We start from the raw sequence: 27,993 nt of genomic DNA on the forward strand, positions 1-27,993 counted from the left end.
TGACCAACAGGAACACATGGAGAGGAGGACAGGACCACATGGAGAGGAGGACAGGAACACATGGAGAGGAGGACAGGAACACATGGAGTTTAGGACATCATGTGACCAACAGGAACACATGGAGTGGAGGACATCATGTGACCAACAGGAACACATGGAGTGGAGGACAGGAACACATGGAGTGGAGGACAGGAACACATGGACCGGAGGACAGGAACACATGGACCGGAGGACAGGAACACATGGAGAGGAGGACAGGAACACATGGACCGGAGGACAGGAACACATGGAGAGGAGGACAGGAACACATGGAGAGGAGGACAGGAACACATGGAGTGGAGGACAGGAACACATGGAGAGGAGGACAGGAACACATGGAGTGGAGGACATCATGTGACCAACAGGAACTCATGGAGTGGAGGGCAGGAACACATGGAGTGGAGGACATCATGTGACCAACAGGAACACATGGAGTGGAGGACAGGAACACATGGAGTGGAGGACAGGAACACATGGACCGGAGGACAGGAACACATGGACCGGAGGACAGGAACACATGGAGCAGAGGACAGGAACACATGGAGAGGAGGACAGGAACACATGGAGAGGAGGACAGGAACACATGGAGAGGAGGACAGGAACACATGGAGAGGAGGACAGGAACACATGGACCGGAGGACAGGAACACATGGAGAGGAGGACAGGAACACATGGAGTGGAGGACAGGAACACATGGAGAGGAGGACAGGAACACATGGAGTGGAGGACATCATGTGACCAACAGGAACACCTGGAGAGGACGACAGGAACTGTTACGGATACAGTTATCCTGTGTGTGTGTGTGTATCCTGTGTGTGTTTCTTTTCTCTACTTCTCCCCTCACAGGTGAAAACCATCACTCCCCAATCAGTCAACAATCAATCATCAATCAGAAGACACACCTCCTCCTATTTCCTACCCTATCACAGTTCCTTCCCCATGGTTTAAAAACCCCATCGGGCCAAAAGGGATTCGTAACATAAGTGGGAGCCTCGTCTGGGATCTGTCATAACTGACACCCATGCCGCTCATGTAGATTGTTGTAGTGGTATAGTTCAGTGTTGAGCGTCATAGCTGAAGTAGCATTAGTGTTTGCTATTTTCTTTGGCACTTGTGAAGTAGTATAAAATGACTACTTTTGATTTGAGATCCTTTTTGGATAACCCTTCGTGGGAGGTTTTTGACAAAGGTCGTAGAGTTGATTTAATGACCTTGGCTGACCATTATTCAGTATCGATTCCGCAGAGTTTAGTTAAGGCGGAGGTTAAACGGCTAGTATTAAATGTATTGTTGGAAGAGCAGGTGCTTGTGTTACCGCTGCCTGAGCCTACTACCCCTGTAGCGGATGTTGCTGCTCCTGTAAGCCCATTGGTGTCTGATAATAAGGGCGAGGCTAAAACACCAGCCACATTGTCCCGTTTTGATCCACTATCCCCACTGTCAAATGGTGATGCCAGGAGGGATGTCCGTTTAGCACAGTTCCAACTGGAGGTGGACGAGAGAGCCCAAATTAGGCAAGAGACTCTCCAGTTGGAGATATGTAAAATAGAGGCAGAAAAAGAACGAGAACAACGGCATTTGGAGATGTGTAAAATTGAGGCAGACAGAGAACAAAGGCAGTTGGAGTTCAAAATGCGCCAGATGGAACTGGAGGCAGAGACAGCGAGGCTAGCCTCCGGTCCTACTGTGCCTGTTTGTGAGCCGTCCTCACCTGCTGTGTCCTCAAACACGTTTGACATTAGTAGGCAGATTGCCTTAGTACCATTGTTCAGAGAGTCAGAGGTTGACTCCTATTTTTGTGTATTTGAGCGTATAGCCGTAGCATTGAAATCGCACTTCCGGGTTGGAGCGAGCGGTCGCATCTGCACTCGGTCCGCAGTTTTATGTCGTCCTTAACATAGGAGACTCTGCTAGCTAGCCAACAGCTAGCCAACGTCTACCGAACAGAACTTCTGCACTCAACAATCCGGTCGCATTTCGCTTCGCTCCACAGGTAGGATCACATTTTTCATTTCATTTCATTACAGTACAACGGCTTGATTTGTTTGATCGTAGCTAGCTACATAGCTAGCTACATAGCCGTCTTTGTTCAAAGATAATTGTGTAGTCTAGAGCGATTTCCTAGGTTAGCTAGCCAGCTATTGTCGTTCTTTTAACGCAACGTAACGTAATCAACACTGCTAGCTAGCCAGCTAGCCCCGAATAGCAGCACAGTAGAAACTATTACACTCAACGGAACGACTTGATTAGTGTAGTGTCAACAACGCAGCCAATGCCAACTAGCCTACTTAGTCAACAACGCAGCCTCTGCCAGCTAGCCTACTTCAGCAGTACTGTATCATTTTAATCATTTTAGTCAATAAGATTCTTGCTACGTAAGCTTAACTCTCTGAACACTCGTGACGTGTAGTCCACTTGTCATTCCAATCTCCTTTGCATTAGCGTAGCCTCTTGTGTAGCCTGTCAACTATGTGTCTGTCTATCCCTGTTCTCTCCTCTCTGCACAGACCATACAAACGCTCCACACCGCGTGGCCGCGGCCACCCTAATCTGGTGGTCCCAGCGCGCACGACCCACGTGGAGTTCCAGGTCTCCGGTAGCCTCTGGAACTGCCGATCTGCGGCCAACAAGGCAGAGTTCATCTCCGCCTATGTCTCCCTCCAGTCCCTCGACTTCTTGGCACTGACGGAAACATGGATCACCACAGACAACACTGCTACTCCTACTGCTCTCTCTTCGTCTGCCCACGTGTTCTCGCACACCCCGAGAGCTTCTGGTCAGCGGGGTGGTGGCACCGGGATCCTCATCTCTCCCAAGTGGTCATTCTCTCTTTCTCCCCTTACCCATCTGTCTATCGCCTCCTTTGAATTCCATGCTGTCACAGTTACCAGCCCTTTCAAGCTTAACATCCTTATCATTTATCGCCCTCCAGGTTCCCTCGGAGAGTTCATCAATGAGCTTGATGCCTTGATAAGCTCCTTTCCTGAGGACGGCTCACCTCTCACAGTTCTGGGCGACTTTAACCTCCCCACGCCTACCTTTGACTCATTCCTCTCTGCCTCCTTCTTTCCACTCCTCTCCTCTTTTGACCTCACCCTCTCACCTTCCCCCTACTCACAAGGCAGGAAATACGCTCGACCTCATCTTTACTAGATGCTGTTCTTCCACTAACCTCGTTGCAACTCCCCTCAAGTCTCCGACCACTACCTTGTATCCTTTTCCCTCTCGCTCTCATCCAACACTTCCCACACTGCCCCTACTCGGATGGTATCGCGCCGTCCCAACCTTCGCTCTCTCTCCCCTGCTACTCTCTCCTCTTCCATCCTATCATCTCTTCCCTCTGCTCAAACCTTCTCCAACCTATCTCCTGATTCTGCCTCCTCAACCCTCCTCTCCTCCCTTTCTGCATCCTTTGACTCTCTATGTCCCCTATCCTCCAGGCCGGCTCGGTCCTCCCTCCCGCTCCGTGGCTCGACGACTCATTGCGAGCTCACAGAACAGGGCTCCGGGCAGCCGAGCGGAAATGGAGGAAAACTCGCCTCCCTGCGGACCTGACATCCTTTCACTCCCTCCTCTCTACATTTTCCTCTTCTCTCTCTGCTGCCAAAGCCACTTTCTACCACTCTAAATTCCAAGCATCTGCCTCTAACCCTAGGAAGCTCTTTGCAACCTTCTCCTCCCTCCTGAATCCTCCTCCCCCTCCCCCCCCTCCTCCCTCTCTGCAGATGACTTCGTCAACCATTTTGAAAAGAAGGTCGACGACATCCGATCCTCGTTTGCTAAGTCAAACGACACCGCTGGTTCTGCTCACACTGCCCTACCCTGTGCTCTGACCTCTTTCTCCCCTCTCTCTCCAGATGAAATCTCGCGTCTTGTGACGGCCGGCCGCCCTACAACCTGCCCGCTTGACCCTATCCCCTCCTCTCTTCTCCAGACCATTTCCGGAGACCTCCTCCCTTACCTCACCTCGCTCATCAACTCATCCCTGACCGCTGGCTACGTCCCTTCCGTCTTCAAGAGAGCGAGAGTTGCACCCCTTCTGAAAAAACCTACACTCGATCCCTCCGATGTCAACAACTACAGACCAGTATCCCTTCTTTCTTTTCTCTCCAAAACTCTTGAACGTGCCGTCCTTGGCCAGCTCTCCCACTATCTCTCTCAGAATGACCTTCTTGATCCAAATCAGTCAGGTTTCAAGACTAGTCATTCAACTGAGACTGCTCTTCTCTGTATCACGGAGGCGCTCCGCACTGCTAAAGCTAACTCTCTCTCCTCTGCTCTCATCCTTCTAGACCTATCGGCTGCCTTCGATACTGTGAACCATCAGATCCTCCTCTCCACCCTCTCCGAGTTGGGCATCTCCGGCGCGGCCCACGCTTGGTTGCGTCCTACCTGACAGGTCGCTCCTACCAGGTGGCGTGGCGAGAATCCGTCTCCACACCACGTGCTCTCACCACTGGTGTCCCCCAGGGCTCTGTTCTAGGCCCTCTCCTATTCTCGCTATACACCAAGTCACTTGGCTCTGTCATAACCTCACATGGTCTCTCCTATCATTGCTATGCAGACGACACACAATTAATCTTCTCCTTTCCCCCTTCTGATGACCAGGTGGCGAATCGCATCTCTGCATGTCTGGCAGACATATCCGTGTGGATGACGGATCACCACCTCAAGCTGAACCTCGGCAAGACGGAGCTGCTCTTCCTCCCGGGAAGGACTGCCCGTTCCATGATCTCGCCATCACGGTTGACAACTCCATTGTGTCCTCCTCCCAGAGCGCTAAGAACCTTGGCGTGATCCTGGACAACACCCTGTCGTTCTCAACTAACATCAAGGCGGTGGCCCGTTCCTGTAGGTTCATGCTCTACAACATCCGCAGAGTACGACCCTGCCTCACACAGGAAGCGGCGCAGGTCCTAATCCAGGCACTTGTCATCTCCCGTCTGGATTACTGCAACTCGCTGTTGGCTGGGCTCCCTGCCTGTGCCATTAAACCCCTACAACTCATCCAGAACGCCGCAGCCCGTCTGGTGTTCAACCTTCCCAAGTTCTCTCACGTCACCCCGCTCCTCCGCTCCCTCCACTGGCTTCCAGTTGAAGCTCGCATCCGCTACAAGACCATGGTGCTTGCCTACGGAGCTGTGAGGGGAACGGCACCTCAGTACCTCCAGGCTCTGATCAGGCCCTACACCCAAACAAGGGCACTGCGTTCATCCACCTCTGGCCTGCTCGCCTCCCTACCACTGAGGAAGTACAGTTCCCGCTCAGCCCAGTCAAAACTGTTCGCTGCTCTGGCCCCCCAATGGTGGAACAAACTCCCTCACGACGCCAGGACAGCGGAGTCAATCACCACCTTCCGGAGACACCTGAAACCCCACCTCTTTAAGGAATACCTAGGATAGGATAAAGTAATCCCTCTCACCCCCCCTCCCCCTGAAAAGATTTAGATGCACTACTGTTCCACTGGAGGTCATAAGGTGAATGCACCAATTTGTAAGTCGCTCTGGATAAGAGCGTCTGCTAAATGACTTAAATGTAAATGTAAATGTAAATGGCCTGAAGAGGTATGGTGCCTATTACTTCAGTGTAAATTAACTGGTAAAGCCCAAGAGGTTTTGTCAGCGTTACCTCTGGAGGACAGTTTGAATTATGAAGTGGTCAAAGCTACTGTTCTTCGTGCCTATGAGCTTGTGCCTGAGGCATACCGACAGAGATTTAGGTCTCATAGAAAGTCTTCTAGTAAGACTTATGTGGAATTTGCTCGAGACAAGGGAAATCTGTTTGATAAATGGCATGCTGCTAGTAAGGTAACTGATTTCAACTCTCTCCGGGAGTTAATCTTGTTGGAAGAGTTTAAAAATTGCTTACCCGAACGCATTGTAGTTTACCTAAACGAACAGAAAGTATCCTCCCTGGCAGAAGCGTCTGTGTTGGCAGACGAGTTTGTGTTGACGCACAAGAGTGTGTTTTCGGCTCAAACTGAGAGTAGAGCCACTGAGTTTCCTACCTTTAGCCCTAGTCGGCCAGCAGTAGTATATCAAGCGCGCCAAAAGAATGAGCGTCCCTGTTTCTATTGTCATAAAGTAGGACATATGATTAATGATTGCTTCCTGCTTAAACGCAAACAAGGGATGCCTCTTCGTGCCAAGCCACCAACAGGTGTTGCTCTAATTCGTACGGTTGTGAGGTCTGCAACAAAACAGGTGCCTCAGGGTAACTGTAGTTTGAAAGTCTCAGTCCCCGACCGCAGTTATGAACCATTCATTTTCGAGGGGTTTGTGTCCCTAACGAATGACGAAGCGTCTCAGCGATCGGTTAAAATCCTTAGAGATACTGGTGCGGCGCAGTCGTTTATATTGTCTGATGTGTTGCCCTTATCTGATGATACATATTGTGGTTCCAGTGTGTTAGTGCAGGGTATTGAAATGGGTTTTGTCCCAGTGCCATTGCACTTTGTGAAAGTACACTCTGAGTTAATCAGTGGAATATTCAGAGTGGGGGTACGCCCTATGTTGCCAGTGAAAGGTGTGACCTTTATAATGGGTAACGATATTGGCGGAGGAAAGGTAGTACCCGTATTGGATAAAAGTGACCACTCTCTCTCTAATGAGCTGGCACAGAGTTATCCACATGTGTTCCCCGCTTGTGCTGTCACTCGTGCTCAGGCACGACAAGAGGGTGACGAGATAGATTTGTCAAACACTGTTCTGTTCAAAGAGGTTGATCAAGAGGATGGATTGTGTGATACCTCTGAGAAGCTGATCACCTCTGACAAACAGCCCAGGAAAGAAGCAAAGAACGTTGAACTTATTGCTGATGCAATACAGTTACCAGTCACTCGTGAGCAGCTGATTGCTAACCAAAAGGTTGACAACAAGCTTGCTAAATGTTTTTCTAGTGTTGTCTCATTGGAAGATGTGAAGAAGAAGAACGTGGCTTACTTCATTGATGGTAATCTCCTCATGCGTAAATGGAAATCCCATGTTGACGCGGATGGAGATTGGAATGCTGTTTACCAAATAGTGATTCCTACAGCCTTTCGACAAAATGTGTTATCCCTTGCTCATGATCACCAGTGGTCTGGTCATTTAGGAATCACAAAAACTTATGATCGGATCCTTCGACATTTCTTTTGGCCGGGTTTAAAACAAGATGTGGCTCAGTTCTGTCGGACATGCCACACATGTCAGATAACAGGAAAACCAAATCAGGTTATTCCTCCCGCTCCTCTTTGTCCCATACCTGTCATAGGTGAACCATTCGAGCATGTGGTGGTTGATTGTGTCGGACCGTTACCGAAGACAAAATCGGGTAACCAGTTTTTGTTAACGATAATGTGTATGGCTACAAGATACCCCGAGGCCATTCCTCTGAGAAGGATTACAGCCCCGGTAGTGAGTAAAGCCTTAATAAAATTCTTCACGACATACGGGTTACCTAGGGTGGTACAAAGCGATCAAGGTACCAATTTCCTATCCAAGCTCTTCAAGCAGGTGTTAAAATCCTTGTCAATTACGCACCGTGTGTCAAGCGCCTATCACCCAGAGTCTCAGGGTGCACTTGAAAGATGGCATCAGACACTGAAGTCTATGCTACGTAAATATTGTTTGGAATCTGAGAAAGATTGGGATGAGGGAGTTCCTCTAGTTTTGTTTGCTGCTCGTGAAACTGTGCAGGAGTCCCTAGGTTACAGCCCGGCTGAACTAGTGTTTGGTCACACAGTGAGAGGACCAATGAAAATCCTTGAAGAACAGTTCTTGTCCCAAGAGTTGTGTACAGGAGACGAAAATGTATTGGCAGATGCTTTGTCTCGTGTGTAATGATTTCTGTATGTTTTGCAAGGTTGTTGCTTTGTTGTGAGTATTCATTGAAATACTGTAGTCGCAACCCCTAGGGTTGCTCTTTTAAGGGTGGGAGTGTTACGGATACAGTTATCCTGTGTGTGTGTGTGTATCCTGTGTGTGTTTCTTTTCTCTCCTTCTCCCCTCACAGGTGAAAACCATCACTCCCCAATCAGTCAACAATCAATCATCAATCAGAAGACACACCTCCTCCTATTTCCTACCCTATCACAGTTCCTTCCCCATGGTTTAAAAACCCCATCGGGCCAAAAGGGATTCGTAACAGGAACACATGGAGTGGAGGACAGGAACACATGGAGTGGAGGACAGGAACACATGGAGAGGAGGACAGGAACACATGGAGAGGAGGACAGGAACACATGGAGAGGAGGACAGGAACACATGGAGAGGAGGACAGGAACACATGGACCGGAGGACAGGAACACATGGAAAGGAGAACATCATGTGACCAACAGGAACACATGGACCGGAGGACAGGAACACATGGAGTGGAGGACATCATGTGACCAACAGGAACACATGGAGAGGAGGACAGGAACACATGGAGTGGAGGACAGGAACACATGGAGAGGAGGACAGGAACACATGGAGAGGAGGACAGGAACACATGGAGAGGAGGACAGGAACACATGGAGAGGAGGACAGGAACACATGGACCGGAGGACAGGAACACATGGAGAGGAGGACAGGAACACATGGAGAGGAGGACAGGAACACATGGAGAGGAGGACAGGAACACATGGAGTGGAGGACAGGAACACATGGAGAGGAGGACATCATGTGACCAACAGGAACACATGGAGAGGAGGACAGGAACACATGGAGTGGAGGACATCATGTGACCAACAGGAACACATGGAGAGGAGGACAGGAACACATGGAGAGGAGGACAGGAACACATGGAGACGAGGACAGGAACACATGGAGAGGAGGACAGGAACACATGGAGTGGAGGAGTGGAGGACAGGAACACATGGAGTGGAGGACATCATGTGACCAACAGGAACACATGGAGAGGAGGACAGGAACACATGGAGTGGAGGACATCATGTGACCAACAGGAACACATGGAGAGGAGGACAGGAACACATGGAGAGGAGGACAGGAACACATGGAGAGGAGGACAGGAACACATGGAGAGGAGGACAGGAACACATGGAGTGGAGGACAGGAACACATGGAGAGGAGGACAGGAACACATGGAGAGGAGGACAGGAACACATGGAGTGGAGGACAGGAACACATGGAGTGGAGGACAGGAACACATGGAGAGGAGGACAGGAACACATGGAGTGGAGGACAGGAACACATGGAGAGGAGGACAGGAACACATGGAGTGGAGGACAGGAACACATGGAGAGGAGGACAGGAACACATGGAGAGGAGGACAGGAACACATGGAGAGGAGGACAGGAACACATGGAGAGGAGGACAGGAACACATGGAGAGGAGGACAGGAACACATGGAGAGGAGGACAGGAACACATGGAGCGGAGGACAGGAACACATGGAGTGGAGGACATCATGTGACCAACAGGAACACATGGAGAGGAGGACAGGAACACATGGAGAGGAGGACAGGAACACATGGAGAGGAGGACAGGAACACATGGAGTGGAGGACAGGAACACATGGAGAGGAGGACAGGAACACATGGAGAGGAGGACAGGAACACATGGAGAGGAGGACAGGAACACATGGAGTGAAGTACTGATGTATATTGCAGAGTATGGAGACAAGACTTAATAAATGAATAAATGGCATATTGTGCAGTGTTGAAAAACAGTAGCGTCTGTACAAAATGGTGAGGAAAACAGTGTTTTCTTCCTTGTATGACGCCGGTGTCATAGCCAGTAAGATACGACCATGTATATAATCCACATAGAAACCATGTAAATCGTAAAACAGATTTATCTCACTCCACTATGATCTGCTTACAAACGTGTTACACTGTTTAAAGGAACAATCCTCAGTTCTAATTGCTTGGGTCTAGTTGTCAGCTCTACACTCTGTTCCCTTGTTCATACACCTGCCTTCCCTCCATATAGGCTCCATTATGAGGGTTCCACTTATCCCCCCATCTGAAGAAGAGCGATCGCTCTAATTCCTACTCAGTGATGGCATGGAATTAAATATTTGGTAATGGAGGCCTGCTTGCAGACAATTAAACCCTGTATAATTACTCTGATGTGGATGTACACCACAGTCATTGTCTGAGTCCCAAAGGGAAACCTAATCCTTATAAAGTACACTGCTTTTGGCCCTAAGGGCCCTAATCTGACCTAATATCTGGTATCTGATCTGTTGTGATATGTGATCTGTTCTGATATCTGATCTGTTCTGATATCTGATCTGTTCTGATGTCTGATCTGTTCTGATGTCTGATCTGTTCTGATATCTGATCTGTTCTGATATCTGATCTGTATTGATGTCTGATCTGTTCTGATAACTGGTATCTGATCTGTTCTGATGTCTAATCTGTTCTGATATCTGGTATCTGATCTGTTCTGATATCTGATCTGTTCTGATGTCTGATCTGTTCTGATATCTGGTATCTGATCTGTTCTGATATCTGGTATCTGATCTGTTCTGATATCTGATCTGTTCTGATATCTGATCTGTTCTTATGTCTGATCTGTTCTGATGTCTGATCTGTTCTGATATCTGGTATCTGATCTGTTCTGATATCTGATCTGTTCTGATATCTGATCTGTTCTGATATCTGATCTGTTCTGATGTCTGATCTGTTCTGATATCTGATCTGTTCTGATGTCTGATCTGTTCTGATATCTGGTATCTGATCTGTTCTGATGTCTGATCTGTTCTGATATCTGATCTGTTCTGATATCTGATCTGTTCTGATATCTGATCTGTTCTGATGTCTGATCTGTTCTGATATCTGATCTGTTCTGATGTCTGATCTGTTCTGATATCTGGTATCTGATCTGTTCTGATGTCTGATCTGTTCTGATATCTGATCTGTTCTGATGTCTGATCTGTTCTGATATCCGATCTGTTCTGATGTCTTATCTGTTCTGATATCTGGTATCTGATCTGTTCTGATTTCGGATCTGTTCTGATATCTGATATCTGATATCTGGTATCTGATCTGTTCTGATGGCTGATCTTTTCTGATGTCTGATCTGTTCTGATATCTGATCTGTTCTATAAAATATCAATGCAATGGTTTCAATATAATATTTTTTTAGCTATAGAATAGCAATAGGAGTTCAATAAAACCATTTCAAAGCATTCTGTCCGAGAAGAGCATTTCATTGCATGTAATTCAAGCATACCGGTTCAAGGTTTGTTCAGTTGCTTCCACTGAATGGTTTTGAGAATAAATATTCCTATTCATGAAGTACCTTTCTCCTCTATGAAAGACTATCTCACTCATCTCAACAGACTTACTCAGCGTACGCCTGGATGGAGAAGATGTTTCTAGACCCAGTGTTGTTAGAGAATCTGTTTCTAGACCCAGCGGTGTTAGAGAAGATGTTTCTAGACCCAGCGATGGTTAGAGAAGATGTTTCTAGACCCAGCGATGTTAGAGAAGATGTTTCTAGACCCAGCGATGTTAGAGAAGATGTTTCTAGACCCAGCACTGGAGTGGACAGATTTCATGGACCATGTCTTATAAGAGAAACCAAATCTGTCTGGCCCTGAATAGGACACAACAGGTTGAACATAACATGATCAAAACACTAGAGCATTCTATAACTCCCTGAGAGCCACGTGTTGTCTGGGTGATTTGTTTGCATTCTATAACCCCCTGAGAGCCACGTGTTGTCTGGGTGATTTGTTTGCATTCTATAACTCCCTGAGAGCCACGTGTTGTCTGGGTGATTTGTTTGCATTCTATAACTCCCTGAGAGCCACGTGTTGTCTGGGTGATTTGTTTGCATTCTATAACTCCCTGAGAGCCACGTGTTGTCTGGGTGATTTGTTTGCATTCTATAACCCCCTGAGAGCCACGTGTTGTCTGGGTGATTTGTTTGCATTCTATAACCCCCTGAGAGCCACGTGTTGTCTGGGTGATTTGTTTGCATTCTATAACCCCCTGAGAGCCAGGTGTTGTCTGGGTGATTTGTTTGCATTCTATAACTCCCTGAGAGCCACGTGTTGTCTGGGTGATTTGTTTGCATTCTATAACCCCCTGAGAGCCACGTGTTGTCTGGGTGATTTGTTTGCATTCTATAATCCCCTGAGAGCCACGTGTTGTCTGGGTGATTTGTTTGCCTACCAAACAGACTGTGGAGACAGACTGTGTTACAAGGATGGAGACAGACTGTGTTACAAGGATGGAGACAGACTGTGTTACAAGGATGGAGACAGACTGTTACAAGGAGTATTGTAATGGAGACAGAAATCACAGATTTTAGAGATACAACAAACGTCGGTACATATAAGTTATATCGTCTGAAAGCTTAAATTCTTGTTAATATAACTGCACAGTCCAATTTACAGTATCTATTACTGTGAAAAAAGGCCATGTTATTGTTTGAGGAGAGCGCCTAGCAACAAAACAGGTTTTTTCACGGCGATAGGTGTGATAAATTCACTTTTGAAGGTGAAATGTGTACTTACATTCTGAAATCTTGCTCTGATTTATCATCTAAAGGGTCCCAGAGATAGCATGAAGTGTATTTTTGTTAGATAAAATCATTTTTAATATCTTTAAAAGGTCCATATAGCATGCACGATTATTTTTGTATTCCAGTTCTATTAGCAAAGAAGGGAGTCTGTGAAAATCTAACCCTAAACGTTGTTTGAACGAGTCAAATCATGTTTGTATTTATTTCGCAGAGATCCTAGAAGGTAACCAGACTTCATTATATCATTAGGAGTGTAGTATATCCTATAGGACACCATATCAGAGATCCTAGAAGGTAACCAGACTTCACTATATCATTAAGAGTGTAGTATATAATATAAGACACAATATCAGAGATCCTAGAAGGTAACCAGACTTCACTATATCATTAGACTGTAGTATATCCTATAGGACACAATATCAGAGATCCTAGAAGGTAACCAGACTTCACTATATCATTAGGAGTGTAGTATATCCTATAGGACACAATATCAGAGATCCTAGAAGGTAACCAGACTTCACTATATCATTAGGAGTGTAGTATATCCTATAGGACACAATATCAGAGATCCTAGAAGGTAACCAGACTTCACTATATCATTAGGAGTGTAGTATATCCTATAGGACACAATATCAGAGATCCTAGAAGGTAACCAGACTTCACTATATCATTAGTAGTGTTGTACATCCTATAGGACACAATATCAGAGATCCTAGAAGGTAACCAGACTTCACTATATCATTAGTAGTGTTGTACATCCTATAGGACACAATATCAGAGATCCTAGAAGGTAACCAGACTTCACTATATCATTAGGAGTGTAGTATATCCTATAGGACACAATATCAGAGATCCTAGAAGGTAACTGATCATCCCTAAAGCCAACACCTCATTTGGCCGCCTTTCGTTCCAGTTCTCTGCTGCCTGTGACTGGAACGAATTGCAAAAATCGCTGAAGTTGGAGACTTTTATCTCCCTCACCAACTTCAAACATCTGCTATCTGAGCAGCTAACCCATCGCTGCAGCTGTACATAGTCTATCGGTAAATAGCCCACCCATTTTTACCTACCTCATCCCCATACTGTTTTTATTTATTTACTTTTCTGCTCTTTTGTACACCAATATCTCTACCTGTACATGACCATTTGATCATTTATCACTCCAGTGTTAATCTGCAAAATTTTAATTATTCGCCTACCTCCTCATGCCTTTTGCACACAATGTATATAGACTCCCTTTTTTTCTACTGTGTTATTGACTTGTTAATTGTTTACTCCATGTGTAACTCTGTGTTGTCTGTTCACACTGCTATGCTTTATCCTGGCCAGGTCGCAGTTGCAAATGAGAACTTGTTCTCTACTAGCCTACCTGGTTAAATAAAGGTGTTCTCAACTAGCCTACCTGGTTAAATAAAGGTGTTCTCAACTAGCCTACCTGGTTAAATAAAGGTGTTCTCAACTAGCCTACCTGGTTAAATAAAGGTGTTCTCAACTAGCCTACCTGGTTAAATAAAGGTGTTCTCAACTAGCCTACCTGGTTAAATAAAGGTGTTCTCAACTCACCTACCTGGTTAAATAAAGGTGTTCTCAACTAGCCTACCTGGTTAAATAAAGGTGTTCTCAACTAGCCTACCTGGTTAAATAAAGGTGTTCTCAACTAGCCTACCTGGTTAAATAAAGGTGTTCTCAACTAGCCTACCTGGTTAAATAAAGGTGACATAAAAAAATATTTAAAAAAATAACCAGACTTCACTATATCATTAGGAGTGTAGTATATCCTATAAGACACCGCATTTTGTCAGAGAGCGACGCCTTCTTTGCACATACACTGCTGCCATCTTGTGGACACTATCACAATGAAAGTGATGGATAGATTTGGGACCTTTCTGTTGCATTTCTTCTTCCAGATCTATTGTGTTATATTCTCCTACATTCAATTCACATTTACACAAACTTCAGAGTGTTTCCTTTCAAATGGTACCAGGAATATGCATATCCTTGCTCCTTGAAAAAGAAGGGACTATCCCTACTACAACTACACTCACCTCCAATAAGGGAATGGAAACACAACAACTGTAATGTGGTGTTTTAGTAATAATGTTTTGGTTATTCAACCTGGACAATAATGCGAATAGATCAGCTGTGCAAACCGGTGAAGTTTTTTAGGTTGTCATAATGCTGTCACTGTTAAAACCTCTTTGGGGTAGGTGGGACGCTAGCAAATCATACGCTGAAATTGCAGAGTGCGAAATTCAAAATATAACAATTCGTAATATTAAACATTCATGAAAATCAAGTTAACCTCTCTAGGGTAGGGGGCAGCATTCAGAATTTTGGATGAAAAGCATGCCCAAAGTAAACGGCCTGCTACTCGGGCCCAGAAAATATGAAATGCATATAAGTGGTAGATTTGGATAGAAAACACTCTACAATTTCCAAAACTGTTAAAATAGTGTCTGTGAGTATAGCATAACTGATTTAGCAGGCGAAAACCTGAGAAAAATCCATTCAGGAAGTAGTTTTTGTTTTGTTTTTGTAGTTTTCTATTCAATTCCATGACAGTATCCATTGACTTAGGGCTCAATTTGCAGTTCCTATGCCTTCCACTAGATGTAAACAGTCTTTATAAATCGTTTCAGGCTTGTATTCTTATAAATGAGGGAGTAAGACCATCTGAACGAGTGGATCCTAACGTGTCGCAGAGTTTTTTCAGGCGCATGTGCATTTCTTGTTTACCTTTTATATTGACGACGTTTTTATCCGTTTGAAGTATTATAGATCATTTAGGCTAAAATACAACCTGAGGTTGGAATATAAACATCGTTTGACATGTTTCTATGAACTTTACGAATACAATTTGGATTTTTTTGTCTGATTGTTTTGAGCCTGTGGATTACTGAATAAAACGCGCTAACAAAACAGAGGTTTTTGGACTTCATCTAACAAAAGGAACATTTATTGAGTAAATGAATGTCTTCTGATTGCCACCACAAGATCATCAAATGTGAGGGATTAATTTTATCTCTATTTCTGAGTTTTGTAACGCTTCTGCTTGGCTGGTTACTGTTTGTAATAACTTTTTCAACTGGGCTAAGTATGTTCTGGGCTAGGTATGTTCTGGGCTAGGTATGTTCTGGGCTAGGTATGCTTTCGCCGAAAAGCATTTTATAAATATGACACTGTGGTTGGTTTAACAAGAAGTTGATCTTAAAACCTGTAAAAATATATTTTGTTTTTTTGAATTTTTATAATGATCATATCTGTAATTGAAAACCTCACGATGTTGGCCAGATGGGATGCTAGCGTCCCACATACCCTAGAGAGGTTAACTTCTTGCATCGAGCCATCCCGGATCCGGTATCGTGACTACAGCCTCAAGTTCATTACCATAACGCAACGTTAACTATTCATGAAAATCGCAAATGAAATGAAATTAATCTATTTGCTCTCAAGCTTAGCCTTTTGTTAACAACACTGTCATCTCAGATTTTCAAAATATGCTTCTCAACCATAGCAAAACAAGCATTTGTGTAACAGTATTGATAGCTAGCGTAGCATTTAGCGTAGCATTTAGCGTTAGCATTCAGCAGGCAACATTTTCACAAAAACCAGAAAAGCATTCAAATAAAATAATTTACCTTTGAAGAACTTCGGATGTTTTCAATGAGGAGACTCTGTTAGATAGCAAATGTTCCGTTTTTTCCAAAAATATTATTTGTGTCGACTTAATCGCTCCGTTTTGTTCATCACGTTTTGATAAAAAAAAAATATATATATATATATTAAGTCATTAAAATGCTAACTTTTTTCAAAATTAACTCCATAATATCGACAGAAACATGGCAAACCGATGTTTAGAATCAATCCTCAAGGTGTTTTTCACATATCTATCGACGATAAAATCCTTTGTGGCAGTTGACTTTCTCTTCTGAAGAAATGGAACGCGCATGGACCTACAGATTACGCAATAATTTCGATACAGGACACCGGGCGGGACACCAGGTAAATGTAGTCTCTTTATGGTCAATCTTCCAATGATATGCCTACAAACACGTCACAATGCTGCAGACACCTTGGAGAAACGACACAAAGGGCAGGCTCATTCCTGGCGCATTGACAGCCATATAAGGAGACATTGGAACACAGCGCCTTCAGAATCTGGGGCATTTCCAGTATGAAACTTCATCTTGGTTTCACCTGTAGCATTAGTTCTGGGGCACTCACAGATAATATCTTTGCAGTTTTGGAAACGTCAGAGTTTTGCCTTGGGGCTTTCAATTCCATGCATAGTCGAGCATCTTTTCGTGACAAAATATTGCGCTTAAAACGGGCACGTCTTTTTATCCAATAATGACATAGCGCCCCCATAGGTTGAAGAGGTTAAAAGCTTAACTTTGTCAGATTTCAAAAGGGCTTTACGGCAAATGCATACCATGCGATTATCTGAGGACAGCGCCCCGCATACAAAAAGCATTAAAAACATTCTCCAAACAAGCAGAGGATTCAGAAATAGCAATAAAATAAACCACTTACCTTTGAAGATCTTCCTCTGTCTGCTATCCCAAAGGGTCCCAGCTACACAACAAATGGCCATTTTGTTCGATAAAGTCCTTCTTTATATCCCCCATAAATCTGTTTAGCGCTTTGATTCAGTTAACCGGTTTGAATGAATCTGTTTAGTTGGCTTTGATTCAGTAATCCACCTGTTTGAATGAATCTGTTTAGTTGGCTTTGATTCAGTAATCCACCTGTTTGAATGAATCTGTTTAGTTGGCTTTGATTCAGTAATCCACCTGTTTGAATGAATCTGTTTAGTTGGCTTTGATTCAGTAATCCACCTGTTTGAATGAATCTGTTTAGTTGGCTTTGATTCAGTAATCCACCTGTTTGAATGAATCTGTTTAGTTGGCGCGCTTTGATTCAGTAATCCACCTGTTTGAATGAATCTGTTTAGTTGGCGCGCTTTGATTCAGTAATCCACCTGTTTGAATGAATCTGTTTAGTTGGCTTTGATTCAGTAATCCACCTGTTTGAATGAATCTGTTTAGTAATCCACCTGTTTGAATGAATCTGTTTAGTTGGCGCGCTTTGATTCAGTAATCCACCTGTTTGAATGAATCTGTTTAGTTGGCTTTGATTCAGTAATCCACCTGTTTGAATGAATCTGTTTAGTTGGCGCGCTTTGATTCAGTAATCCACCTGTTTGAATGAATCTGTTTAGTTGGCTTTGATTCAGTAATCCACCTGTTTGAATTAATCTGTTTAGTTGGCTTTGATTCAGTAATCCACCGGTTTGAATGAATCTCAAAAGTTACCAATAAACTTCGTCCAAACAAGTCAAACAACGTTTCTAATCAATCCTCAGGTAACCTCAGGGTAACCTAATATGTAAATGATCAAATTTAAAACAGAGAATAGTATGTTTATGTAAGATTAGTAAGATTATGATTATTAGAAAGCAAATTACGGACTCCTCTTTAAACCTGCGTATTCCTCCAAACCTCAGTTGTCCTGAGTCTGCACAACTCTGCCAGGACCTAGGATCAAGAGAGACGCTCAAGTCTTTTAGTACTATATCTCTTGACACAATGATGAAAATAATCATGGCCTCTAAACCTTCAAGCTGCATACTGGACCCTATTCCAACTAAACTACTGAAAGAGCTGCTTCCTGTGCTTGGCCCTCCTATGTTGAACATAATAAACGGCTCTCTATCCACTGGATGTGTACCAAACTCACTAAAAGTGGCATTAATAAAGCCTCTCTTGAAAAAGCCAAACCTTGACCCAGAAAATATAAAAAAACTATAGGCCTATATCGAATCTTCCATTCCTCTCAAAAATTTTAGAGAAGGCTGTTGCGCAGCAACTCACTGCCTTCCTGAAGACAAACAATGTATACGAAATGCTTCAGTCTGGTTTTAGACCCCATCATAGCACTGAGACGGCACTTGTGAAGGTGGTAAATGACATTTTAATGGCATCGGACCGAGGCTCTGCATCTGTCCTCGTGCTCCTAGACCTTAGTGCTGCTTTTGATACGATCGATCACCACATTCTTTTGGAGAGATTGGAAACCCAAATTGGTCTACACGGACATGTTCTGGCCTGGTTTAGATCTTATCTGTCGGAAAGATATCAGTTTGTCTCTGTGAATGGTTTGTCCTCTGACAAATCAACTGTGAATTTCGGTGTTCCTCAAGGTTTCTGTTTTAGGACCACTATTGTTTTCACTATATATTTTACCTCTTGGGGATGTTATTCGAAAACATAATGTAAACTTTCACTGCTATGCGGATGACACACAGCTGTACATTTCAATGAAACATGGTGAAGCCCCAAAATTGCCCTCGCTAGAAGCATGTTTCAGACATGAGGAAGTTGATGGCTGCAAACTTTCTACTATTAAACTCGGACAAAACAGAGATGCTTGTTCTAGGTCCCAAGAAACAAAGAGATCTTCTGTTGAATCTGACAATTAATCTTAATAGTTGTACAGTCGTCTCAAATAAAACTGTGAAGGACCTCGGAGTTACTCTGGACCCTGATCTCTCTTTTGAAGAACATATCAAGACCATTTCGAGGACAGCTTTTTTCCATCTACATAACATTTGCAAAAATCAGAAACTTTCTGTCCAAAAATGATGCAGAAAAATTTATCCATGCTTTTGTCACTTCTAGGTTAGACTACTGCAATGCTCTATTTTCCGGCTACCCGGATAAAGCACTAAATAAACTTCAGTTAGTGCTAAATACGGCTGCTAGAATCCTGACTAGAACCAAAAAATTTGATCATATTACTCCAGTGCTAGCCTCTCTACACTGGCTTCCTGTCAAAGCAAGGGCTGATTTCAAGGTTTTACTGCTAACCTACAAAGCATTACATGGGCTTGCTCCTACCTATCTCTCTGATTTGGTCCTGCCGTACATACCTACACGTACGCTACGGTCACAAGACGCAGGCCTCCTAATTGTCCCTAGAATTTCTAAGCAAACAGCTGGAGGCAGGGCTCTCTCCTATAGAGCTCCATTTTTATGGAACGGTCTGCCTACCCATGTCAGAGACGCAAACTCGGTCTCAACCTTTAAGTCTTTACTGAAAACTCATCTCTTCAGTGGGTCATATGATTGAGTGTAGTCTGGCCCAGGAGTGGGAAGGTGAACGGAAAGGCTCTGGAGCAACGAACCGCCCTTGCTGTCTCTGCCTGGCCGGTTCCCCTCTTTCCACTGGGATTCTCTGCCTCTACCCTGTTACGGGGGCTGAGTCACTGGCTTACTGGGGCTCTCTCATGCCGTCCCTGGGGGGGGTGCGTCACCTGGGTGGGTTGATTCACTGTTGTGGTCAGCCTGTCTGGGTTGGCGCCCCCCCCTTGGGTTGTGCCGTGGCGGAGATCTTTGTGGGCTATACTCGGCCTTGTCTCAGGATGGTAAGTTGGTGGTTGAAGATATCCCTCTAGTGGTGTGGGGGCTGTGCTTTGGCAAAGTGGGTGGGGTTATATCCTTCCTGTTTGGCCCTGTCCGGGGGTGTCCTCGGATGGGGCCACAGTGTCTCCTGACCCCTCCTGTCTCAGCCAGTATTTATGCTGCAGTAGTTTGTGTCGGGGGGCTAGGGTCAGTTTGTTATATCTGGAGTACTTCTCCTGTCCTATTCGGTGTCCTGTGTGAATCTAAGTGTGCATTCTCTAATTCTCTCCTTCTCTCTTTCTTTCTCTCTCTCGGAGGACCTGAGCCCTAGGACCATGCCCCAGGACTACCTGACATGATGACTCCTTGCTGTCCCCAGTCCACCTGGCCATGCTGCTGCTCCAGTTTCAACTGGCCTGGGCCCTAGGACCATCTGACATGATGACTTCTTGCTGTCCCCAGTCCACCTGGCCATGCTGCTGCTCCAGTTTCAACTGTTCTGCCTTACTATTATTCAACCATGCTGGTCATTTATGAACATTTGAACATCTTGGCCACGTTCTGTTATAATCTCCATCCGGCACAGCCAGAAGAGGACTGGCCACCCCACATATGCTCTCTCTAATTCTCTCTTTCTTTCTCTCTCTTGGAGGACCTGAGCCCTAGGACCGTGCCCCAGGACTACCTGACATGATGACTCCTTGCTGTCCCCAGTCCACCTGACTGTGCTGCTGCTCCAGTTTCAACTGTTCTGCCTTATTATTATTCGACCATGCTGGTCATTTATGAACATTTGAACATCTTGGTCATGTTCTGTTATAATCTCTACCCGGCACAGCCAGAAGAGGACTGGCCACCCCACATAGCCTGGTTCCTCTCTAGGTTTCTTCCTAGGTTTTGGCCTTTCTAGGGAGTTTTTCCTAGCCACCGTGCTTTTACACCTGCATTGTTTGCTGTTTGGGGTTTTAGGCTGGGTTTCTGAACAGCACTTTGAGATATCAGCTGATGTACGAAGGGCTATATAAATACATTTGATTTGATTTGATTTGATATGTTCATTACCGGAGATAAATAACGAGGTGCGCACCCTCATCCACACGCGCCACAACACTACAGTCATATGAGTGGTGAGCTCCAAAAAAAGATGGATTCTCCTCAGGTTTTTGCCATATCAGTTCTGTTATACTCACAGACATTATTTTAACAGTTTTGCAAAGTTTAGAGTATTTTCTATCCAATACTACCAATTATATGTATATCCTAGATTCTGGGCCTGAGCAACAGGCAGCTTACTTTGGGCACTTTATTCATCCAAACTTCTGAATACTGCCCCCTAGCCCGAAGAAGTCCTCATGACAACCTTATCACAACCTTATCACAACCTATTTGCAATGAGTGACAACATGTGTTAGTATGAATATTACACATATACTGTAAATCATCACAATGCATTCCAGATGTAAAGATGAAACCTTTCGGACTGTTAGTATTCCTGTCACACCCTGATCTGTTTCACCTGTCTTTGTGCTTGTCTCCACCCCCCTCCGGGTGTCACACCCTGATCTGTTTCACCTGTCTTTGTGCTTGTCTCCACCCCCCTCCAGGTGTCACCCATCTTCCCCATTATCCCCTGTGTATTTATACCTGTCTTCTCTGTTTGTCTGTTGCCAGTTCGTTTTGAAAGCCTACCAGCGTTTTTCACCGTCCTCCTGTCTTTTCTAGTTCCTGTTTTCCAGTTTTCCTTGTATTGACCGATGCCTGCCCTGACCCCGAGATTGCCTGCCGTTCTGTACCTATGGACTCTGATCTGCCATTTAGCTGTCGTTTTGCCTGTTCCAGTAACAAACTTTTGTTACGTCGACACCGTCTGCATCTGGGTCTTCACCTGAAACGTGGTACCCATGGTAGTGTCTTGCTGCTTCACGTTATATTGAATGACTCCCCTAAAGCTGGCCTGATTTTCCACATTGTATGGTCATGAAACAATATCACAGTTACATATTTTCAATTATGAGACTTGAGGGAATATTGTTCCAAGCCATTAGTCCACATCAAGCTCAATTAATTCTCTAGGTCTCCATTGTCTTCACTTCTGTGGTTAATCTGGTAAACTGCCTGGAACGTTGAGACGTCGATTTTGACATGCTACACTTCTACAGTAGCAGTAACAAAAAAAAAGAAAGAGAGAGAGAGTGTGAGGGAGAGGGAGAGGGAGAGGAAGAGGGAGAGGGAGAGGGAGAAATGATCTATGTAGTAGTAACACAACTATAACCTCTACTAATGATCTATGTAGTAGTTAATTTTATGTTTTTATTTCACCTTTATTTAACCAGGTTGGCCAGTTGAGAACAAGTTCTCAAGATAAAGCAAAGCAGTTCGACACATACAACAACACAGAGTTACACATGGAGTAAACAATAAACAAGCCAATAACACAATAAACAAGTCAATGACACAGTAGAAAAAAAAGAAAGTCTATGTACAGTGTGTGCAAGAGGCATGAGGAGGTAGGCAAAAAATAGGCCATATAGCAGATTAACACTGGAGTGATAAATGAGCAGATAATGATGTGCAAGTAGAGATACTGGTGTGCAAAAGAGCAGAAAAGTAAATAAAAACAGTATGGGGATGAGGTAGGTAGATTGGATGGGCTATTTACAGATGGGCTATGTACAGCTGCAGCGATCAGTTAGCTGCTCAGATAGCTGATGTATAAAGTTGCTGAGGGAAATAAAAGTCTCCAACTTCAGCGATTTTTGCAATTCGTTCCAGTCACTGGCAGCAGAGAACTGGAAGGAAAGGCGGCCAAATGAGGTGTTGGCTTTAGAGATGATCAGTGAGATATACCTTCTGGAACGTGTGCTACGGGTGACCGGTGAACTGAGATAAAGCGGAGCTTTACCTAGCATAGACTAGATTTGATTTTGGATTGGAGATGTTTAATATGAGTCTGGAAGGAGAGTTTACAGTCTAGCCAGACATCTAGGTATTTATAATTGTCCACATATTCTAGGTCGGAACCGTCTAGGGTGGTGATGCTAGTCGGGCGGGCGGGTGCGGCCAGCGAACGGTTGAAAAGCATGCATTTGGTTTTACTAGCGTTTAAGAGCAGTTGGAGGCAACGGAAGGAGTTGTATGGCATTGAAGCTTGTTTGGAGGTTAGTTGGCACAGTGTCCAAAGAAGAGCCAGAAGTATACAGAATGGTGTCGTCTGCATAGAGGTGGATCAGGCAATCGCCCGCAGCAAGAGCGACATCATTGATATATACAGAGAAAAGAGTCGGCCCAAGATTTGAACTCTGTGGCACCCCCATAGAGACTGCCAGAGGTCCGGTCAACATGCCCTCCGATTTGACACAGAACTGAGAAGTAGTTGGTGAACCAGGCGAGGCAATCATTACAGAAACCAAGGCTGTTGAGTCTGCCGATAAGAATACGGTGGTTAACAGAGTTGAAAGTCTTGGCCAGGTCGATGAAGACGGCTGCACAGTACTGTCTTTTCTCGATGGCGGTTATGATATTGTTTAGTACCTTGAACGTGGCTGAGGTGCACCCGTGACCGGATCGGAAACCGAATTGCACAGCAGAGAAGGTACGGTGGGATTCGAGATGGTCAGTGACCTGTTTGTTGTCTTGGCTTTCGATAGACCTTAGATAGGCAGGGCAGGATGGATATAGGTCTGTAACAGTTTGGGTCCAGGGTGTCTCCCCCTTTCAAGAGGGGGATGACTGCGGCAGCTTTCCAATCCTTGGGGATCTTGGGTACGGTGGGATTCGAAATGGTCAGTGATCTGTTTGTTGGCTTGGCTTTCGAAGACTTTAGTTGTTGTCTGGGGTTGTAGTAGCCAGTAGGAAGGCATGGCCAGCCGTTGAGAAATGCTTATTGAAGTCCGTTTATCATGGATTTATTGGTGGTGACCGTGTTTCCTAGCCTCAGTGCAGTGGGCAGCTGGGGGGAGGTGCTCTTATTCTCCATGGACTTTACAGTGTCCCAGAACTTTGGGGATTTAGAGCTACAGGATGCAAATTTCTGCTTGAAAAAGATAGCCTTTGCTTTCCTGACTGACTGCGTGTATTGGTTCCTGACTTCCCTGAACAGTTGCATATCGCGGGGACTGTTCGATGCTATTGCAGTCCGCCACAGGATTTTTTTTGTGCTAGTCAAGAGAAATCAGGTCTGGAGTGAACCAAGGGCTGTATCTGTTCTTAGTTCTGCATTTTTTAAAGGGGCATGCTTATCTAAGATGGTGAGGAAATGGCTTTTAAAGAACTACCAGGCATCCTCGACTGACAGGATGAGGTCAATATCCTTCCAGGATACCCGGGCCAGGTCGATTAGAAAGGCCTGCTCACAGAAGTGTTTAGGGAGCGTTTGACAGTGGTGAGAGGTGGTCGTTTGACCGCGGACCCATAGCGGATACAGGCAATGAGGCAGTGATCGCTCAGATCCTGATTGAAAACAGCGGAGGTGTATTTGGAGGGCAAGTTGGTTAGGAAGATGTCTATGAGGTGCCCATGTTTACGGATTTAGGGTTGTACCTGGTGGGTTCCTTGATGATTTGTTTGAGATTGAGGGCATCTAGCTTAGATTGTAGGACTGCCGGGGTGTTAAGCATATCCCAGTTTAGGTCACCTAACAGAACGAACTCTGAAGCTAGATGGGGGGCGATCAATTCACATATGGTTTCCAGGGCACAGCTGGAAGGGGGGTCAATAGCAGGCGGCAACAGTGAGAGACTTATTTCTGGAGAGATCCATTTTTAAAATTAAAAGCTCAAACTATTTGGGCTTAGACTTGGAAAGCATGACAGAACTTTGCAGGCTCTTTCTGCAGTAGATTGCATCTCCTCCCCCTTTGGCCGTTCTATCTTGACGGAAAATATTGTTGTTGGTGGCCGTCCTAAGCCGAGATTCAGACACGGCAAGGACATCAGGGTTGGCTGAGTGTGCTAAAGCAGTGAGTAAAACAAACTTAGGGAGGATGTTGACATGAATGAAACCAAGGCTTTTTCGATCACAGAAGTCAACAAATGAGGGTGCCTGGGGACACGCAGGGCCTGGGTTTACCTCCACATCACCCGAGGAAGAGAGGAGGAGTAGGATGAGGGTACGGCTAAAGGCTATCAAAACTGGTCACCTAGAGCGTAAGCCCAGGCACTGAGTGATGAGGTCACCGCATGTGTGGGAGGTGGGTCAAAGGAGGTATCAGAGGTATGATGAGTGGAACTAGGGGCTCCATTGTAAACTAAAACAATGATAACTAACCTAAACAACAGTATACAAGGCATATTGACATGTGAGAGAGACATACAGCGAGGCATAAAGTAATCACAGGTGTTGATTTGGAGAGCTAGCTAAGACAACAACGGGTAAGACAACAACAGCTAATGAGCTAAAACAACAACAGGTAAAATGGCGATGAATGGGCAGAGAGGGTTGGTTAACTACACATAGAGCCTGAGCTAGCGGCTGGGGCCGACAGATAAACAAGAAATAAACAGAATGGAGTACCGTGATAAATGGACAGTCCAGCAGGCATCAGCTATGTAGCCAAGTGATCATAGGGTCCAGGGGGCAGCAATAGATGGAACAGGGAATCCGCAGAGAAGGCGCTACTACTCTAGCATGCGGGCGACACAGCGTTTAAAGTTAGCAGTCAGGGGCTAGCAGTAACACACCTATAAACTCTACTAATGATCTATGTAGTAGTAGTAACAATAGTAACTACATCATCCACTAAAACAGTTACTACATCATCTACTAAAACAGTAACTACATCATCCACTAAAACAGTAACTACATCATCCACTAAAACAGTAACTACATCATCCACTACAACAGTAACTACATCATCAACTAAAACAGTAACTACATCATCCATTACAACAGCAACTACATCATCCACTACAACAGTAACTGCATCATCCACTACAACAGTAACTACATCATCCACTACAACAGTAACTGCATCATCCATTACAGAGTATCCACTACATCATCCACTACATCAGTAACTACATCATCCACTATAACAGTAACTACATCATCCACTACAACAGTAACTACATCACCCACTATAACAGCAACTACTTCATCCACTACATCATCCACTAAAACAGTAACTACATCATCCACTACATCAGTAACTACATCATCCACTAAAACAGTAACTACATCATCCACTACAACAGTAACTACCTCATCCACTAAAACAGTAACTACATCATCCATTACATTTCACTACAGAGTAACTGCATCATCCACTACATCAGTAACTACATCATCCACTGAAACAGTAACTACATCATCCACGACAAACAGTAATTACATCATCCACTACAACAGTTAACTATATCATTCACTACAACAGTAACCACATCATCCACTAAAACGGTAACCACATCATCCACTACATCATCCACTACATCATCCACTACAACAGTACGTACATCATCCACTACAACAGTAACTACATCATCCATTACAGAGTAACTGCAACATCCACTACATCAGTTACTACATCAGTAACTACATCATCCACTACAAAAGTAACTACATCATCCACTACATCATCCACGACAACAGTAACTACATCATCCACAACAACAGTAACTGCATCATCCACTACAACAGTAACTGCATCATCCACTACAACAGGAACTACATCATCCACTACATCATCCACTACATCAGTAACTACATCATCCACTACATCAGTACCTACATCATCAACTACAACAGTAACTTCATCATCCACAACAACAGTAACTACATCATCCACAACAACAGTAACTACATCATCCACTACAACAGTAACTACATCATCCACTACAACAGTAACTACATCATCCACTACATCTGTAACTACATCATCCACAACAACAGTAACTACATCATCCACAACAACAGTAACTACATCATCCACTACATCAGTAACTACATCATCCACTACAACAGTAACTACATCATCCACTACATCTGTAACTACATCATCCACTACATCAGCAACCACATCATCCAGTGCTGTGGACGTCTTCAACGGCCATGACAAGGACTTGATTATATTCAGGGCACTGTATCAGACTTCTCCTTAAAGGTAATTTATGCCTCATCCGACATACGCAGTATTTACCATAAATGCGATCTCAGCAAACAGGACGGAAATTACCTTTAAAAGGCACGTTGTCAACTGTATAGTGCACTGTGCTACAGCACGTCTTGGAATGAATTCCGGCCTAAACCACAGTAGGTTAGCTGTAGCAGCTGTACGGTAGGTTACGGTAGGCCTGTCTACTGAGGTGTCCCACAATCCCTGGCAGGTCAATAGAAGGTGTACGGTAGGTTACGGTACCACAGATCTTTCTCCAACCACCACCACTAACCTCAGCAGTCGTACCACAGATCTTTATCCAACCACCACCACTAACCTCAGCAGCCGTACCACAGATGTTTCTCTCCATCCACCACCACTAACCTCAGCAGTCGTACCACAGAACTTTCTCTCCATCCACCACCACTAACCTCAGCAGTCGTACCACAGATCTTTCTCTCCATCCACCACCACTAACCTCAGCAGTCGATCTTTCTCTCCACCACAGATCTTTCTCTCCATCCACCACCACTAACCAGTCGTACCACAGGAGGACATCATCTGTTGATTATTATTTCTTACCCCCACCGGTGGCACAGTGAATCAGACCTGTCAATCCAGTCTCATCCGCATCCCAAATGCCACCCTATTCCTTATGGGTTGTGGTCAAAATTAGTGCACTTCATAAGGAATAGAATACCATTTGGAACACACATTCAGTCTCACACACCACGAGGAAGCGGCGGCCATGTTTGTTTTGTTTAAATAAATTCAGAGCATATGTGAGACAGCTGTTCAGAATTGGAACTGAACCTGAGCCGTCAGAGGTCACTCACACTCCCCTTGGCAACCATTCAGTTGGCAGGGCAGGGAGGAACACTGAGAGAAACACACATACACACACAACACACACATACATACCCACACACACACATACATACCCACACACACACATACATACCCACACACACATATACATACCCACAAACACATACATACCCACA

The sequence above is a fragment of the Oncorhynchus nerka genome, linkage group LG4 (assembly GCF_034236695.1).
Source record: "Oncorhynchus nerka isolate Pitt River linkage group LG4, Oner_Uvic_2.0, whole genome shotgun sequence".
Lineage (NCBI taxonomy): Eukaryota > Metazoa > Chordata > Actinopteri > Salmoniformes > Salmonidae > Oncorhynchus > Oncorhynchus nerka.